The sequence below is a fragment of the Mercenaria mercenaria genome, chromosome 12 (assembly GCF_021730395.1).
Source record: "Mercenaria mercenaria strain notata chromosome 12, MADL_Memer_1, whole genome shotgun sequence".
Lineage (NCBI taxonomy): Eukaryota > Metazoa > Mollusca > Bivalvia > Venerida > Veneridae > Mercenaria > Mercenaria mercenaria.
In genome coordinates this window covers 27,530,288-27,550,493 of record NC_069372.1, presented here as the reverse complement: position 1 = coordinate 27,550,493, position 20,206 = coordinate 27,530,288, and the positions used below count along the sequence as shown (strand labels likewise).

Here is a 20,206-nt window from a genome sequence, read left to right as displayed (position 1 = left end):
TCTACGAAACATTTTAAGCGACAACATTGTTTGTTTTTATCAAGTTTCCATTAGCATAAACAGTCAAGACCAGGCCCCGTGTTCACAAAACATTTTTCGGTCTCAGCTGAGTTTGAGTTTTAAATTTTGATATCAATTTTACTAAAACCTCAAGATTAAAGTTCAACTGATATTGACCTTCAAGGAGTCACTTGAAAGTAGTTATTAACTTAAAATTTAATTTTTAATATTCAATTTAGATATAAATATAAAAAAAAGATTCATTATCAAACTCAGCTGAGACTGAATTTGTTTTGTGAACATGGGGACAGTAATCTTTAAAATCTGTACAAAATGGAAAGAAAACGCATATATTATATCTGGAAAATAGTTATTACATGTACTACTCTATACTATTGCATAGTTTCTATTTTTAACCGGATTACCCGAGACATCTTGTGACTTCAAGGAGACGATGTTACCTCATAGGCATCGCCAGGACCATTCTAGCAGCCTTAAAACTAACATACCTTTTAATTGGCACTAATTAGTACTTATTAGTCACCGGTAGAAACCGGCGACTATATTTGATACGCTTTAGGTTTCTTCAGCTGGTAGGAGAAGTTATTAAAATGTTACAAAGAAAACATGATATTGTAAATAAAAGAAAAATAAGACAGTTAATGAACGGCTTACATAAAGGAATTAGGAGCTGAAAATTGCATAAGATTTTTATTATTTCAAAAGATAGTTTTTTAGGAAAATAGGAAAAATGTATAAAGAACTTATCCCTATCCTATTCCATATCGTAAATAAACTAACGACTGCCAGAGATTTCCAGCGAGCACTGATTGGCTGAGTCTTTACCTGTGTCTACGTCACGCTGCGTTTATTTAGATTATTGCATACCCATTAGAAAACTCCGTTAAGTTTCAATGGAACCTGAAACGTCAATATTTTTCCATATTGACGTTCAATTTCATATCGTGTGTGTAACGTTATTTGTGACGTCAGTTTCATGTATGCCGTCGCGTTTAAAAGTTCTTAAACGACGATATTTTCAATTTTACACAGGCTTAATAAAAAATTTGAAACATTTTTATAATAATTTTAAGTGTAGATGCGTATGTAATAAAAAGATTATTAGATTTGCACCAAGAAATATGCACTCGTTCTTTTGCGGAATAATATTGCGCTCCTAAAGTCGCGCAATATTTCGCTGCAAAACTCATGCATATGTCTCGATACAAATCTAATAACCTATAAATATACTACAGCAGACGAAAAAAAAAAACAAAACAACAAATCTACACGAGCGCATGTAAGACAAGGGAAGTAACACAGCCTAATGGCAAATTCTGTGACTGTCTGTTGTCTGTAAGACAAGGGAAGTACAATGTAACACTCTATATATGAATATCATCAAATTTCGTGATTTGTTTTTACTTTATTGTCAAACCATGGGCCTTTCATTAGAAGATATACAATATAATTGTCGAAATGTTTCGGTTACAAGAAATGTTTTGCATGTATTGTTTGAAAATGTGAAAAATATATGCCGTCGTAGATTTCCGTTCATTTCCGTTCTTATTCGTTAGGATACTGGCACGTGGGTTTCAGAACGATGCTTAGCGTGTGTTTTGTAAACAAAGAAAAAGATTAAGTTGTTAAGGCGGATTTTGGTTAACTTTCATCAGGGATGCGACGTTTTTCAGCCTTTCAACGGCATGCAATTCACCTCAGTAGCAGTTTCAGCTTTATTAGCCTTTTTTCAATCCAGTCTTCAAAATATTAGCCGACAGCTCTCCGGCGACTTGATGCTCTGCATCAAAATTTTACTTGTGGAGTTTTTGATAATAACAACAATCTTCCGAAAAAAAAACGAAAGTTAACATATTAATCAGACTGGATTTCAAGGTAACTATCTATAATAATTCTTATATATAGTAGTTTTATGCATTTGGCGATTTTTATTATTATTTCATATTTACAGCCTGATTGCCGGTAGGGCATTTCATTTATAATAACTTAAGAAAAGTAAAGTAACTTGAAATGTCCACAGTATTTGTTTGTGTGTTTGTTAGATGTAAAAGTCGAACCCAAATCCATATTTTATTGCTTGAAAATAATACTGCATACTGTCAAAGATAAGGGCACTCTCACTTACAACAATTTTCACATTCAGGGCTAGTTTAAAAATGAAATTATTAAGATGGTATTTGGCTAGACAAATAATTACAAAATTGTAATGCTTCCTTGTTGTTACTTGCCTGCTTATAGATTAAAAAGAGAACTCATTTTTCTTTATAAAAAAAAATCAAAATAGTTCATTCCAGACGATAGCAAAAATTGCAAAAATGTGCCCTCGGCTAGCCTGGAATATTTCTCGCGATTCTAATTATCCTAAGATTGACTGTACTGTAAACATTCCACAAAACAAAGATGTAAGAAAGTGTGTATCGGACACGAAATATTTCAGATGTATTAATGTTCCATACTAACAATATCATGTATGATTAAAAACTATCAATGTTATCGTTGTGTTTGTATTCATCGGTGTAAATGTGTATCATGCATTTACAAAGGGTTTCATTACTTTTGTCTGATAATATAAAACTAAAAATACAAAACAATCTGTTAAGGTTATATATTAATAAGAAAATAAAACGTTCAAGTGAAATGTTTATTAATTTCAGTATTTACGCAGTTAAAACTGTAGTAGAACATCTAATCAAGTCAGCTGAAGGTTTCTGACATTCTGTACAAAACAATGCCGTCTTGGTGAAATATATTCCCTCCATAATTGCGTTGCGCTTTCCAAAAATATTTCTATTTACAGAAAAAAATATTCGAATATGTTAAGTTACAACTGTATCTAATTGACCAATAATCCAGTTGAATTAGGAGAAAAAAGAGATGTTAATATATTTTTTTGAATTATTACTGGCTAAAACGTACTTTAAATTCTCATCGACTGTATGTTTTACCACGAAAAGAAAAAGCCCTAACAAACAAAGCAATATAGAGGAATTAAACTTGGAGCTATAGTCTGGCCGGTAGTATCGCGAGGCGGTACTAAAGACAAGCAAGACGTGTAATCGAATCCACTGATACATATTACCAGTGCCTCTATATTTCTGCGTTCCATTCAATATTAGGATATTGTAACCAAAATAATCTGCAATAATTATCGTTTGAATTACCAGTTTTCTGTTACATCACTATTAATTCCGAAGAGAAAAACTTATCTGACTTGACGGACGTATGTTTAACAGATACGTATGTAAGTCATGTAGTCGTTGTTGTTTAATAAGTTATATTTGAAAGTTTGTCATTTAGTACATGTTCATTTTATGAGCACGTGTTTATAAACTTGTATTACTGCAAGAAAAAGCAGGTTGTGTTACTAGGGCACGCGTGGATGATTAACCAACAAAAATCGCATAAACACATGCACGGAGTATTTTCCTGATTAATGGAGTAGAATAGTAACAAGTACTTATCCCATAATTCCTCATCTTTACTTATTGCTGGAATACATGTTTATTGTAATTTATGGGGTAATAATGAAACAAACATTGAAAATAGCCTTGTTCTGCTGCAGATGATAATGAAGTGCAAACAGAGAAAACAGCAAGTGCTAAATGGAATAAATGTTTCAAATTGTTAGATCTTCTGGCAACGTTAAGTGTTTCAAGCTGTATTCGAGACAATTAACGTCTTATTTAGAATGGTAGCGAATTTCGACATTAAATATACGTAGAAAAATACGTAAGAAGAATCCCAGATTAACTCTGTATCAGTACATTCTGTAAATCGAACGTCATATTTTACAGTCTCATTAATCTTCTCAAGATGTGATAGAATGATAGTTATCAGATTCATGTGTGCTTGCTTTTACGAATATCTTGGAGAGGTAATAAGACTTTCTGTGAGTGGTTGAAGATAAATGAGTTTTGACAGAAATATTTAGTCTTTAATTTACATTTGGAAGTTGTTTTGGTACAAGTGTAGAATGATATTATCTATTCAGTCAATTTTCAGTTTTCAGAAAATGTCAGCAAAACAATTTTTTGTCTGAACATTGCACGCAGAACATTTATTATCACCTTATAAACTTTCGTCTCAGAAGATAGATGTGGTTGTTTTATAGTCGATTTATCTGCATTCGGTGTTCACACACAACGAGTTAATATGTTTTGAGGAAACACATTTCTTACCGTTTCTTGCAAAAGCTTAATGTCGTTTTGTATACGTACAAATGAGTTTAATTAAGAAATACTTTATAGCAAAAGAGTGTTTTAAGACTATTTATGCACAATGGGCGGTTATACGTCGGGCGTAATAATTTTACGAGGGCGCAGCCCGAGTGAAATTATTTGTACTACGTATTACAGCCTGAGTGTATAAATAGTGTTAAAACACGGTTTTGCTATAAATTATTTCGATTCTAATATGCCCCAAATCTAAAACAATATATGAAATATAGTAGCTCTCTTTCTTTGTCGCAACAAAAACATTAACGTCACTGCACGTTAACGTGTCGTCATTGTAGCGTAAGAGGGTTTTAACAGAGACAAGCATATTAGAATATTTGTTAACTACTTAGCAACGTGGAAAAAATAAACACACGGGATTCTGGAATTTTCATTTGATTGGTAATGCTGCATATTTTGTGTACGTTTCTTTTTATACTATACTATAAATTATAATTTTTAAATATACAATGTATGAAAATCTTAATTAATTGAATTTACGATTAGAAGAAGAATTTTACAACGAACATTACTGCGTTGCCATTGATGTGAAAAACATAAAAAACTGTGCTATCAAAGAAACTCGAATGTTGAATTATCTCTAACACCACATGGTACTCAAGTTTACAAGGTAAATGAGATCACACATCTTTCACTTTGAATAATCGTTTACATTAGGTATTGTTGTTAGAATCTGGAAAAGAAATATACAATCAATAATTAGCCCACATATGCCAAACGTTCAAACGATATTTGAGTATGTTCATGTTGAAAATAAAGTGTATCCGGAAGACATTTTGCGGTCCGCCTACTATGAATTAATGAAGTTAACATGACATGATAGATGGAATTGTGTTCTTTTCATGCGATCTGAAAAAAAATTAGTTACGCCTAAATATTAGTCTGAACTATTTGATTTGTTGCACATATTTTATCCATTATCAGCGTTTAACTATCTCTCGTCCTAAACATTATTTCATATTTTTTATTTACGTTACCGTTTTTAAATATGCTATTCTCATGGCGAGAGGTAAGTTTCGTCAAGTGTAAATACGGATAATCCCCATGTATGATTGTGTATATTGCGTCAGGGATAATTATGTTGAAACTGTCATTGTAGTCAATAAAGATTTGCGAAATCTTCAAAAATCTTCTGTATACATGTAATGCAATACATGTACTTCAATTATAAGAATACAACTTTTCACCAAAAAGTTTTTCCTCATTTGTTTTATAGTCTGTGTTATAAAGCAATATGTATCAGGCCTGTTATTAACTTTTGTTATGTTTCCCTGTAATATTGACGTGTAGAGGGTACAAAAAACGAAAAAGAAATAATAATAAAGAAAAAGAACATTCAAACTTAAACATGACTTAAACAACAACAACAACAACAACAAATCTTTGTTGTATTTTCTTATAGCTCAACCAAGGCTGTAAAATATCTTTTTGGTATACGTTTTCAACATTGTTATAACTCATGGCCATGATATTGTTTTTTAAAATCAAATTCCTAGGTTAACAGACGTTGTAAAACCGACCTTCTGTCTGCTTTCGTACTTTCGAAAACCTTTTTCAATAGTTAAACACTTTTGACTATAAACAGAAATTTTGTCAGTCAAAGACGCAATTTAAGACAAGTTATTTTATTACGTCTAACCTCGATCTAAAGACCCGCGAGATTTCAACACATTCATGTCATCTTGGTGCTTCACAATCTTACTGACTTTGTTAATACAACGAAGAAAACTCTTGTTAGTGTTTATAGGGGCAGCAAAAACGTGACATGTGTAACATAACCATATTATGCTTCAACGCGGAAATTCATAAAAGTAACAACAGCAGTGTCATAATTGAACAAGCTCTGAAATATTACTTTTACAACAAAATGAATTCAATAACAAGGTAGTTTTCATGCATTAGGATGTTGATACATGTTTTAATCTAAGTACAACCTGATGATACAAAGTTATGTGTAGCACGTTTTCTATTCAGCAGTAACATTTTATCTAGTAAATATCTATTAAAGAAGAACTGCATTCATATGAACATTTTCTGTTAAAATGAATTTATGTTTAAATAGCAAATCTAAGACGTAACGAAGCAAAAATCTTCTGTACACAAGTCTACTGATACAGATGACCCAAATATCACTCTCGAAATTATAATTAGGTAAGCATATACCAGTTGATTTTACAAAGACCTATGTTATAAAACAAATCTATGTGCAGCTCATCACTATGTTCGTTGGGCACTGCAAAAACTCTAACTTAATTACATCAAAATGCCTGCAAAGACAAGTCTGCTTTATTTAGATTACATCATTACATAAAATGCAAATCAATTCTTACATTGTGAAATCATTAATAATCGTGAGGACTAATATTCTTTGATTTTGTCGTTGCCTCAACCAACAAATAAGGAGCGCTGCTTTCTATTTATCTCCATTAGTTGAAATCCTCGATCTCATATCCTAATGAAACAGCCGTTTTGGTCAAAACCACGAAATTGTATACCTACGAAATTAAGTGATGTCACAGTAGTTATTTACCTTTCACAAAATCCAAAAAACATGCAGTTTTGACAGAAAAAAAAGCTTATTAAAAGTGTCCCGTTCTCGTATTGTATAAAGCAAAAGAAAAAAGAAATCGGTCATTGTAAATGGAAGCAGTTATATTTAGAAATATACATTTATTCAAAATTTATATTTTGCGAAAAACCATGTGCTATTTAATTAGTATTTATGATAAACCAGCCGAAGATTATAAGCATATGCCATTTCTAATGAACCGAGCAAAATGTTTATACATGTGCTCTATGAAGTGAGCTACTTCATAAACAAAACGCCAGGTACGCATAGTCCACAGTTAATTACAGCAAAGATAACAAACGCATATCCTTACCTGTGTCAGGGTTTGTTTACACCAGCAATATCCCTTGTGTTTTTAAAAACAATATATTGTTATCGAATGAGCCATTTTGTTTCATTTTCAATGATGGTAAGCCTTTACCAGCCGAGTTAATATACAGCTACGAAATAAGTCTATGTGCAGCTACTTGCTATGGTTATTTTGTAAATTGTTTCACTTAATGTAGTTCTGCACGTTTGATAAACCGGAAGTGATGGCGTAACGTCATTTATCCGGAAAATGTAAAATAAAGCCTGGATTCGGCGTACGGAAATGAAAATCAGTTTATGAATTAAAGGCAATCTGTAAATAAATTTATTAAATTGTAACAATCTCTATCTTTCTAAAGTTAAAATATGATATTAAAACATCTGACACGGTAAATAATTCAAAATAATGTCTTAAAATCAGCTCCAAAATATATCTATACACCATATTAACTAAAGGTTAAATATACTTCTACTTCTATGTATGGGATACTCGTCTGCAAATCCACTGAGTAGACATCATCGACGAGGTGCGGGTGTGTGAATTGTGCTTCATTTAAAACGCGGGCTACGCGGCGTCAGGCGTTCCCAGATAAAAGTCATGAAACTTTAAAAAGTGAATTGTGTGAGTTACAAAGGTATATGGCAATTCATTACACATTGGTTTATTAAAATCCAACATGTATTCATACTCTGCAGGTGGTATCTGTTTACATTGTGACATGTGTATATAAAACCTTTCGCAAATGAAGCAAGAAACAACTACATGTATGCCCTCTTTTACTATTGCCGGGAGAAGTAGTCTGGTTTCTCAAATGAATGAGTTTTGGCACTTGTATTTAGAAGTTGCTTTGATACAAGTGTAGACTCGTATTATCTCTTCAGTTAATTTACTTTCTTCAAAAAATATCATCAAAAAATCTTCCGTCTGCACGCAGTACATTCATTATCACCTTATTAACTTCCGTCTCAGAAGGTAGTTCTAAACGTTTTTACAGCCGTTTTATTTGCGATGTTCACATACATGTGTTTATTCGTTTAGAGGCAACATACATGATTTTGTAAAACGATGATTTCGTTCAACGTACCTGCAAATAGATAAGTTCAATACCAATTATTCGTGAAACGATCTTGGGATACTTAAAGTCTAGATTTTGCAACTATTAAATTGTTGGTATTTCTACATAATTTTCCCCCTTCTTCCTCCTTCTTCCTGATTTATCAAAATATCTAGAGTATTAAATATTCATGTCAAGTATGCGATAAAACTGTTGGCTTCTATACATAGTGCGACAATAAATGTAAAGATTTTTTTATATAAGAGAAATATTTGAATAATATTTCCAGATTTCTTAAGGTAAATATGTGTCATTTACTTTAAATGATTTAGTTTGCCTTTTCCCATTGATTGTCAGAGCTCATCCTTTGTATAAAACCATATAAACAGGTCCATTGATCATGTACTTACTATATGTAAAGGGCATTTGAACGTGTTTATCATGAAAAGGGCGCTATATAAATCTGGTATAAAAATAATTCTAACATGGCTCGATTTTATTTCCAGTTAAAGGGAATTCCGATAGTTTTTTATGCGCATCTTTCTGCGCAGCCGACACTTTCTATGGAAAACTGAACTGAAGTCAACATTTGTTGAAACATGTTACAGACAGTCTTAAATATGAGGAATCTTGAATGAAATAACATTTTTGATAAGTTTTATCAGTAATCAAATGTTAATACTGGTTTATGTTGTATTGACAAGTATCGTGCCTGACAGGTATCTTGCTATTTTTGTGGTTGTGTTTTCACATCGCATTTTAGTACAAAGACAGTGTTGTTCATATAATGTAAGATAATTGACTTAGTACTGATAAGACAATATCACCTTTCAGATTATTTTGTATTCAATTATAGAAAGAATTAAGAATTTTTAAAACATTTTTTTAACTTCTAGCAGACATAAATGTAATCAATTTGGCCAGGTTCGCGCCATTTTCCGTCCGGACAGGTGTTGTATTCTAGCGGTCTTAACATAAAATTTAGCCTGGTGACCCATATATTTTTAGCCATTTTTATGCTCACAATACAATTATCTACACACAAGAAAAACAGGAAAAAAATCTATGAAAGAGTTTTTTCAAAATTTAAAAAAAATATTCTTCACTATGGGTATTTTTCACTGAAAAAAGTTCACAAAAGTAAATATTAAACAATATTTTTTTTTTTCATTTGTACCCATTATTGTAAGGATAGAGTATTACAAATATGACTATGATATTAAATAAGTATATAATAAAATCTGTAAAAAGAAAAAACTTTATTGTGCTGTCTTGATGTATATTCTGGTTGGTATTTATAAAAAAAGCAGAAAATTATGAAAATGTTGAAAAATCGCTAGCAGTTTCAGCAACAGTGGGTGTGTTCAGTACAATTTTTCACAAAAACAAGCCTGGTGACATATTGTTTTTATTTGTTCATTGTTTTCAGCACAAAATTTCCTATCATATATGTGAATTTAAAAAATTTCTATGAAAGGAAAAAAACTATAGGAATTCTCTTTAAACAAAGAGGAAAATCAAGCCCGGTATATTCTGCGATAAACAACGGTTAAGGCGCGAGAGCATAATGACGTCAATTATGACGTCAAATTGCTGCATGGCGTCCGATACATTACTCCTCGCGTAAATGAAGTCCAGCATAATATTTATTAAAATATATCAATGAGCATATCAGAATAAAAACAATCAAGGCCTTCTTGTGATTTATCGTCTAATTTACCACGGTTCGTCGTTCAGATGCTTCAGTATTTAACCACTCGGGCTAACGCCCTCGTGGTTCAATTCCTACACATCTAAACTCTGAACCGTGGTAAATTAGACGATAAACCACTCGAAGGGCTTGATTATTTGTTAATTATGATGTACTTCTTTATTGTTTTGGTTTCTTTTTGCTTCATTTAAAGATTATAATCAATGTATAAGCGAGTCTAATATATATATATATATATATATATATATATATATATATGGTCAACATAATAGTACGAAGTTTATAAAAGTGAAACAGATATGTCTCATATATATTGTAAAGTAATAAACATGGAGGAAATTAACGTATGTTTAAGTAAAACAACGTTTAAACTGTAGGTTATCTTTTATTTACCAGAATAACTCCTCTCCCCTTTACCAATTAACAAAGTATTTGCTTAACAATGTTTTCCCCAACTGGAAGTTTATATAGAAAGATGACATACATTACTGTAGTTCCTTGTGCATTGTAAAAATTGTCTGGGACTCATTAGTCTACCTGGAATAACTTCAAGAACAAAGAACAAATGAAAACATACATTATTGTTCGCGTTAACTTTGAAAGGAATATACAACACGATGTTAGACTACCAACTTGTTATAGGATTTTATATTGTTTGAATGTCTTACTAAAGTATCTTTTTTGTTGGTTTTCTATATATAATGTTTAATTTTTTTTCGCTGTGCGCTGTGACTTGGGTGAATATCATCTCATTGGAGAGCTCGAGACACTGAAAGTATTGAATTAAGGTAACATTTTTCTTTTATCATAAACTAAGAGCAAGACAACATCCTTTTTACATGCTTATGCTTTAGTATCCGCTACCGGTCATTTGGGCATTTTGGCATTACTGTGCATATTTTCAAAGCGGTCAACATCTTAAGATTATAATAGGAACAATACTTCCAACCCAGGATTGGTTTGGTATGGTGTTGACATTGCAAAAAAGCTAAATAGTTCAATATCTAAGGTGATGTCTATACAACTGAAATCTTGTATAATCTCTAACACCATAATTATGATATTCAGCTTTACAAGTTAAATTAGACCTCACATCTTTCACTTTCTAGAATCGTTAATGTTGGCTTGTTTTCTTGATGTTATTTGAAGCTGCTGGAAAAGCAATAAACAATCAGTAATTCATCTACACGTGTAAAACAATCAAACGATCATTAAATATGTTCACGCTGAAAATCAAGTGTTCGTCTTCCACGAATTTAAGTAGTCAGCATAATATATCAGCATGTGTCTGATTAAGAAATGGTGAAGTTATCATGCAATGTCAAAAGGTTTATCAGAAGGTTATTTGGGTAAGCGTTTATGGTTTTTGTGAATAGTTTATCCAATTATTTATAAAATAAATGTTCTGGGAAATCAATGTAGTAATAGTGTAGTATCATGATAAAATGCAGATCGAGTAAGCCTTACAGGGTTAAAATCTTAATCATTATGTCGTGTCAAAATGATAATTACCATTAAATAGTTTGTCCCTGATAGTAAGCATAGGACTACACTCGTTGACAGAAAGTATTTAAATATTTTGTATATAGATAATGATAATAACAATAATAGTAATGAAAATAATGTTTTATATTGATATAATTAGTGATGCCCCTCGCCCGTGTAGGTTCGAGCCTTACACGGGGCGTTGAATTCTTTATGTGAGGAAGCCATCCAGCTGGCTTACGGAAGATCGATGGTTCTACCCATTTACCCGCCCGTGACGAAATAATGTTCGCAGGGGCACCTGGTGTCTTCCTCCACCATCAAAGCTGGAAAGTCGTCATATGATCTATAAAAACTAATTGAGTGGCTTGCCGGTCACTAGTAAAAACTATAAACCTTAGTCTTCAGACCCCGTGCAATAGTTCTAAACATTGATCAACAAGCCGCCATTCAATAAGTGAAAACATCTAATTTGATATACATGTATATAATAGTGACATTAATAATGTCATAATAAATAACTGAGACTGATACCTATTAATGTTAATGACACATACTTATTTTAACAACCCATACGACATCAGTTATAAAGTTACATGTAATAATGATCATCATTGTATATATAAACATAAAGTGGACTGGTTTGTCGTTTGAACCAATACAAGTAACATGAGCCAACTTACGAGAGAAAATAAAGTTTTTAATTGACCTTAAAGTAATGTAAAATAGATCTGACATTTTAATATTTGTTCTTATTCACCTTTATTATCCCTTTTATACGTTTTCGGGCTGTGCTATTTCCACCTAAAAACTTGTATCTTCGTTAAACACTTTTTTGCCTATAACCAGAAATGTTCTGTCAAAGAAGCAATTTTATATAATTTGTTTTATTAAGTCTAAATCTCGAAGGATTTCAGCAGCTTAAACTCGAGACAAAGATGTCGTTTGGACACACCAAAATCTCATTTACTTTGCTAATAGAAAAGTCTTATTAGCGTTTCCAGAAATTGTCAAATATGACATGAAGTGCATAGTGATACTGCTGGCAATGTCTGTATCTACGAAACATTTTAAGTGACAACAGTCTTTGTTTTTATCAAGTTTGCGAAAACAGTCAATTCCAGTAATCTTTAAAATCTGTACTTAATGGAAATGAAACGCGTATAATATGTGAAAAATAGTTTTTTTTTACATGTTTAAATCTGAATATTATTCTGTACTGTTGCATAGTTTCTATGACGTTATACAGGTTTTTAACCGAATTACCCGAGACATGTTGTGATTCGGATATCCGAGACTTCAGTTATATGGACCTCAGGCAGGTGACTTTACCTCATAGACACCGCCAGGACCATTCTTAAAAGCCTTGAAAGTCGTTGATAATGTATGCTTTGTCAATTTAACTTACACAATATGTCTGCATTAAACATGTCTTTTAATTGGCACCAATTAGTACTTATTGAGTTTTTGATACTAACAACAATCTTCCGAAAGAAAACGAAAGGTAAAATGATCAGACTGGATTCCAAGGTAGCTTTGTACAGTAATTCTGTAATTCTTTAAGTTTTATGAATTTGGCAATTTTTATTATTATTTCATATCTCCAGTCTGACGCATTTATGCGAACCTTGCCGAAAGGCCATTTCATTTATAATAGCTTATGCAAAAGATAAGAAACTTGAAACGTCCGCAGTATTTGTTTGTGTGTTTGTTAAATGTAAAAGTCGGACCCAAATCCATATTTTTATTTTGTTGCTGCAGGGATAGCATAAAGATTGAAAGTAAGACTGCATAATGTATACATTTTATATATCTCGAGAAATTAAATGATTTTACAGTATTTCTGTGGTTAATTAATGCGATTTTAAGTTAATTATGCTATTAACCGTAAGTTATTAGAACAGAAATATTGGTTGATATATTTTATGGTTTAATTGGCTATATTTTCTGATCGGTTAATGTTTGGCATCTTTGGATTTTGGTTTTGTTACTTTGTATGCAGATCTGATACATGTTCAGATTTCAATTGTCCCGTACAACATTGTAAATTACAAAATTTGAATACTGAGTAGTCGGTACTTTTACTAATCTGAAGTAACTTTCTACATACACTGTCAAAGATAAGGGCAAGCTCACTTACAATGGTTTTCATATTCAGGGCTAGTTTAAAATGAAATTATTAAGATGGCATTTGGCTAGACAAATAATTACAAAAATGTAATGCCTCCTTGGTGTTACTTGCCTGATTGAAGAGGTTAAAAAGAGAACTCATTTTTGTTTATGAAAATAATCAAAATGGTTCATTCCAGGCGATGGCAAAAGTTACAGAAATGTGCCCTCGGCTAGCCTGTAATATTTCCCGTGATTCTAATTATCCTAAGATTGACTGTACTGTAAACATTCCACAAAACAAAGATGTAAGAAAGTGTGTATCGGACATGGAATATTTCAGCTGTTTTAATGTTCCACACTAACAATGTCACGTGTGATAAAAAAAAACTATTAACATTATCGTCTGTTTGTATTCATAGGTGTAGATGTGTATCATGCATTTACAAAGGGTTTCATTACTTTTGTCTGATAATATGAAACTAAAAATAGAGAACAATCTGTTAAGGTTGTATATTAATATGAAAATAAAACGTTCGAGTGAAATGTTTATTAATTTCATTATTTACGAAGTTAAAAACTGTAGTAGAACATCATATCAAGTCAGCCGAAGGTTTCTGACATTCTGTACAAAACAATGCCGTCTTTGTGAAATATATTCTCTCCATAATTGCGTTGCGCTTTCCAAAAATATTCCTATTTATAGAAAAAAAAAACAATTCGAATTTGGTGTATGTTAAGCCGCAACTGTATCTAACTGACCAACAATCCAGTTCATAGAATTCGGAGAAAAAAGACATGTTAATGTCTTTTCTGAATTATTACTGGCTAAAACGTACTTTTAATTCTCGTCGACTGTATGTTTTACCACGCAGTATAGAGGAATTAAACTTGGAGCTACAGTCTGGCCGGTAGTCTCGCGAGGCGGTACTAAAGACAAGCAAGACGTGTAATCGAATCCACTGGTACATATTACCAGTGCCCTTTACATTTCTGCGTTTCATTCAATATTGGGATATTGTAACCAAAATAATCTGCAATAATTATAGTTTTAATTATGGGTTTTCTGTTACATTTCAACAGTTTCTTATAAACATCACTATCAATGCCGAAGAGAAAAACTTATCTGACTTGACGAACGTATGTTAAACAGATACGTATGTAAGTCATGTGGTCGTTGCTGTTTAATAATTACATTTGAAAGCTGGTCAATTAGTACATGTTCATTTTATGAGCACGTGTTTAAAAACTTGTATTACTGCAAAAAAGCAGGTTGTGTTACTAGGGTACGCATGGATGATTAACCAACAAAAATCGCATAAACACATGCATGGACTATTTTCCTGATTAATGGAGTAGGATAGTAACAAGTACTTATCCCCCACATTCCTCACCTTTACTAATTGCTGGAATACATGTTTATTGTAATTTATGGGGTAATAATGAAACAAACATTGAAAATAGCCTTGTTCTGCTGCAGATGATAATGAAGTGCAAATAGAGAAAACAGCAAGTGCTAAATGGAATAAATGTTTCAAATTTATAGATCTACTGGCAACGTTAAGTTTTTCAAGCTGTATTCGAGACAATTAACGTCTTATTTAGAATGGTAGCGAATTTCGACAATAATATGCGTAGAAAAATACTTAAGAAGAATCCAATATTAACTCTGTGTCAGTACATTCTGTAAATCGAACGTCATATTTTACAGTCTCATTAATCTTCTCAAGATGTGATAGTTATCAGATTCATGTGTGCTTGCTTTTACGAATATCTTGGAGAGGTAATAAGACTTTCTGTAAGAGGTTGAAGATAGATGAGTTTTGTCAGAAATATTTAGTCTTTAATTTGCATTTGGAAGTTGTTTTGGTACAAGTGTAGAATGATATTATCTATTCAGTCAATTTTCAGTTATCAGAAAACGTCAGCAAGCTAATTTTTTGTCTGAACACTGCACGCAGAACATTCATTATCACCTTATAAACTTTCGTCTCAGAAGATAGATGTGGTTGTTTTATAGTCGATTTATCTGCATTCGGTGTTCACACACAACGAGTTAATATGTTTTAAGGGGAACAAATTTCTTAGCGTTTCGTGCAAAAGCTTAATGTCGTTTTGTATGCGTACAAATGTGTTTAAGTATTAAGACATAAATTTAGAGTAAAAGAGTGTTTTAACATTATTTATGCACGATGGGCGGTTATACGTCGGGCGAATCATTTCACGAGGGCGCAGCCCGAGTGAAATTATTTTTACGACGTGTTACCGCCCGAGTGTATAAATAGTGTTAAAACACGGTTTTGCTATAAATTATTTCGATTCTAATATGCCTTAAATCTAAAACAATAGATAAAAATATAGTAGCGCTCTTTCTTGGTCGCAACAAAAATATTGACGTCACTGCACGTTAACATGACGTCATTGTAGAATAAGAGTGTTCTAACAGAGAAAAGCATTTTAGAATATTTGTTACCTATTTAGCAACTTGGAAAAAAATAAACACACGTGATTCTGGAATTTTCATTTGTTTGGTAATGCTGCATATTTTGTGTACGTTTCCTTTTATACTAAGACCAGTATTTTCTTTTAAAGCTTCCATGTAGCAATGTGATAAGGATTTAGTTTTCTAATATTTTTTGTCTGTTTGCAACACTTGTATTATACCATTTGTATTAAAACATCCTCAAGATCATACACTACTTTCTTACAATGATCGCATGACGAATCTTTGACTACAGGTATAGGCTTTCAAACTGCCATGTTCAAAATACAAAAAGAGATAGTATTTTATTATGTAGGCGATATTTGTTTTTTTTTTGTGTATATGGAATATATTTTAGTCCAAGAGAAAAGTAAGAAAATGTGTGATATTTCATATTTATAAAATGCAGACTGTTGGGGGAAAACTAGATCATTCAAACAGGAGTGATATTGATTATATTTCGTTGATAAAACATAGTATTTCATCATTTGATATAATATAAATAGTAAATATTAACTACTTCTATTTTACATGAAGTTTAACTGTTTTACTGACTTAAATGAACTGTTTTCTTGATAGAGTCAGGCATAAAAGATTACGTAATTTTAGAAACCAAGTTGTTGGTCGTCGTAATAAATTAAGGTCTGGACTGTTTTAGATATAGGAACTAGAAATTCAGACATGCCACCAACTTCTAACACTATTCAATCAACGCATCGTTTCAGCATATTTTCTTGTAGGTGAGTACACCCAAGCGCATCATGTCTGAATACGAAAAAAAGTGCAATATCAGTTTTAATTCTTGAGTTCAAGAAAGCACTATTTTTGTATTTGTAGTGTCTATACTTTATAAAGCATTTCCAGTAGTATACAAAAAACGAAGCGCAGATTCTTGAAAACACGAATAAGTCTTTTGTATAAAGCAGTTGGCGCATGAATAACCCACACTACAGTCATGAAAGGAAGTGCAATGCACATGCTTTACAATCCAGAATATTTAGTTATACGTCTGTACCAATTTGCTTGGCCACGTTTTCCTGAAAGAATATACAGTAAGATGACATACATTACTGTAGTTCCTGGCACATTGTAAAAATTGTCTGGGACTCATTATTCTACCTGGAATAATTTCAATACATTATTGTGTGCGTTACGTTTGAAAGGAATATACATCACGATGTTATAGTGATTACCAAGTTTGTCGGATTAAATATGTTTGAAAATTTTAGCAAAACTTTCAATTGTTTTTTATATTGTTTAAAGCCTTTTGATTAACTTTATCACTGTGACTGGTGCAAATATCAACTGACTGGATATCGCTATACACAGAAAATATCAAAGCAAGGTAACGAGTTTTCGTACAAGATTATGAATAATGAGAAGCACAAAATAATTTGCTACTGGCATCATGCCAGAGTATCAGTGCTATAAAGGGTTTAGGTGTAAAGAACTATTTCTGTCTTGACTTACTATTTTACAAAATCATGCGAATCTCTCAGGAATAATACTTTTCCTACCCGTTGTAAGATCCAGTCCGCTTTGCTCAAATGAGAGGGCGCAGATCTGTGGATCGCGGGGTTGTGAGTTCGATCTTCGGGCAAAGCGTACTAGTATACTCTTCGTGACGATTTGATAAAAGTCATTGTGTGTGAAATCATTCGTCCTCCATGTCTGATTCAGAAAACAGAGCTTGTACTGATACAGAATCCAGGAACACTTGTTAGGTTAACTGCCCGCCGTTACATAACTGAAATACTGTTGAAAAACGGCGTTAAACCAAAGATGAATAAACTACCCGTTTTAAACATAATGTTTACTGTTATTTGAACTCTCTTAGTTGGCTCAACTACCACATAGGATGTTCACTGTGGAGGGTATTCATAAACACCATTGAACTATTGCTACAACTTATGCAGGCCCGTCAGATCCTGTTATGTTTTGTGTTTAGCTACAATATTTGTTTTATTGTGTTATAGACCAGTGTGCAATATATGTATCTATGTATTATTAACTACTGTTTTTGATGCATTTTCTTGTAGTAATGAATGGTTAACATAATTTATGACACACATATAAAAGTTTATTTTCATTAACAAAATTTAAAGCAAGCATTTATATTAACTTTATACAGATTAAAAAAAAAATACAACAATCACTCACTTCGTGTTGCATTGGTAACCTATTTATCTATTTATTTATTTATTTTCTGTCGCAATATTTGAATTTGAGTTTTGATACTCAGGTCAGCAGTATTCTTGTTAAACGGGTTGTCTCTATTTAGGCGTATTTCAATATTTACTACACACGTGCAAATGTACGCTGGACTGCAATGCATTTAGGCTTTGTTGCAAAACATATATATTCTTTGAAGGTGGTTTGTTTTAATCAAAGGGCAAAAATGTTAAGCATTTTCACTACCTCTTACAGTCATGCAGACAGTACGAAAAGAGTTTAGTATGTGAAAGCGCTCCTATCCGTACATGAATCGTAAATACTCGATATACATCTGAAATTATATGTTTACCGTTAATAGACCTTATAATGTGCGTCGGCTGTTACATTGACTAAATTATGATATTCCATATAAGATATGAATTTCACTTCCAGTTAAGTGTACTTTAGATAGATATAATTAAATTTTATCAATAAATTGGGGCAAATTTCATAAGATTTTGGCATTCAAGGGCTTACTCCGTTAATTTATCATACACGGGTAGACAGTAAAACTAGGAAATACATGTATACTACAAATTGCCTAAAATCTTTCTCTTTTTGACAGAATAATTAGTCTTATAAAAACGTTCTGATAGTTAACAAATAGAAAACTAGGGAAATGACTTTTTCAATATAAAACGATGCTTAACAGTTTACGCACATTATTCTGCCTGCGCCGATTGATAGCATTTCAATCAAACGTATTTGAACACGTTATTGTGCAAACCTATCTATCTTTGCCTTTCGCTCAGGTGCTAAACAGTTTACAGCTGTCTCTGAATAAAGTCTTTAATTACTGTTTACAAAATATGCAGCAATAATAAATAGATCTAATACAGTTATATTTTTGCAAATGAACATACAGTGTTGATCATTGGAAGCACAGATTGCAGAAGTATAAAAATTGGCTGCATTTTAAATTGTCGCTGATAGACATACATAATAGTATTTTCATGTTATAATGAAACAAATATTTAAGAAATAATAATAATAATAATCACTAAATGAGATATATTATATCTCATTTAGTGATTTGTCGCTGAATAAATCATTGTTTGGAATTCAGTTGCGAAGGAATTATATCACGAGGGCACAGCAAATCACTAAATGAGATATAATATTATTTCGATTCTAACACGTTACCAAGTATTTTTAAGTACATCCTTAACGACATTCATTAAATATTTGCCCGTTTTCAGTCGGTTTCTTTTCCAGCGCGCCGCTATGCCGTTTGACGCCATGACGTAATAATTGTGACATCAGAACAGTAATTTGTTGTATAATAACTCACTGTTTTCAGCCTTCTTTGTTTAATAGAAAAATGAATCGGATCGTGTTAGAAATACTGTTTTGTACACCGCAAAGTAAAATGCACTTTTCATTGCCTATATATTTTATTTAAGGAATAAGCAATAAAAGTTTTGTTTGTAAAGACTTTTTTTTTTTCAATATTTTGTCCTGAATTCAATTGTTTTTTGTATGATGCAATTTATCTTATACTTTTATCTACTGACAGAAACAAATTGCAGCACTACAAGAATAAATAATAATGCTATTCCCTGTCAGATGCCCGTAATTCTTGACGCTTTCAGGTATTCTTAACGTCCGGAATGCTTGACAGAGCAGCCGGATGCTCGATGATTACATGCCTTGCACGAAATGTTCTGGCTACAGCTCTTAAAGTGCAGTTCAAACGATGAAATATATTTTGTATTTAGACGTTGTTTAATACATACATACTTATAACCTATTTTTGTACAAGTTTTTGTTTTCCATTCAGTCTTTCACTTTCTTCGGAAAACAACATCAAAGGAAAATAACCAGAAACACTAAAGCAAAATCAACGTGGGATATGCATTATGATCATATCAACTTCTTAGCAAATAGATATAAAAAAATAATATTTATATATCCGGTCTTTTTGCGAGAAATAGTATAAATATCATGTGAGGTAATAAAAATTATTTGTTTTGTGATAAAGTTCCTTGTACTTTTGAACTCAGTTTCGTTCTGCAT

At 32.0% G+C, this 20,206-nt stretch overlaps 1 protein-coding gene across 4 annotated transcripts in view; it reads left to right on the top strand.

Annotated features, from left to right (window-relative positions):
- LOC123533786 (glutamate receptor ionotropic, NMDA 2B-like) overlaps positions 1 to 20,206 on the top strand; it is a 271,661-nt gene that overhangs the window by 28,299 nt on the left and 223,156 nt on the right. The window contains exon 1 of one of the 4 annotated variants that reach the window (XM_053519527.1): positions 10,485 to 10,688. The exons of 2 other annotated variants lie outside the window; for them this stretch is intronic. The gene's annotated coding sequence lies outside the window, so the exon portion shown is untranslated. Of the gene's footprint in view, positions 1 to 10,484; positions 10,689 to 17,098; positions 17,322 to 20,206 lie in introns of those variants that run through there. One more of the 4 variants, XM_045315656.2, reaches the window with a different exon arrangement.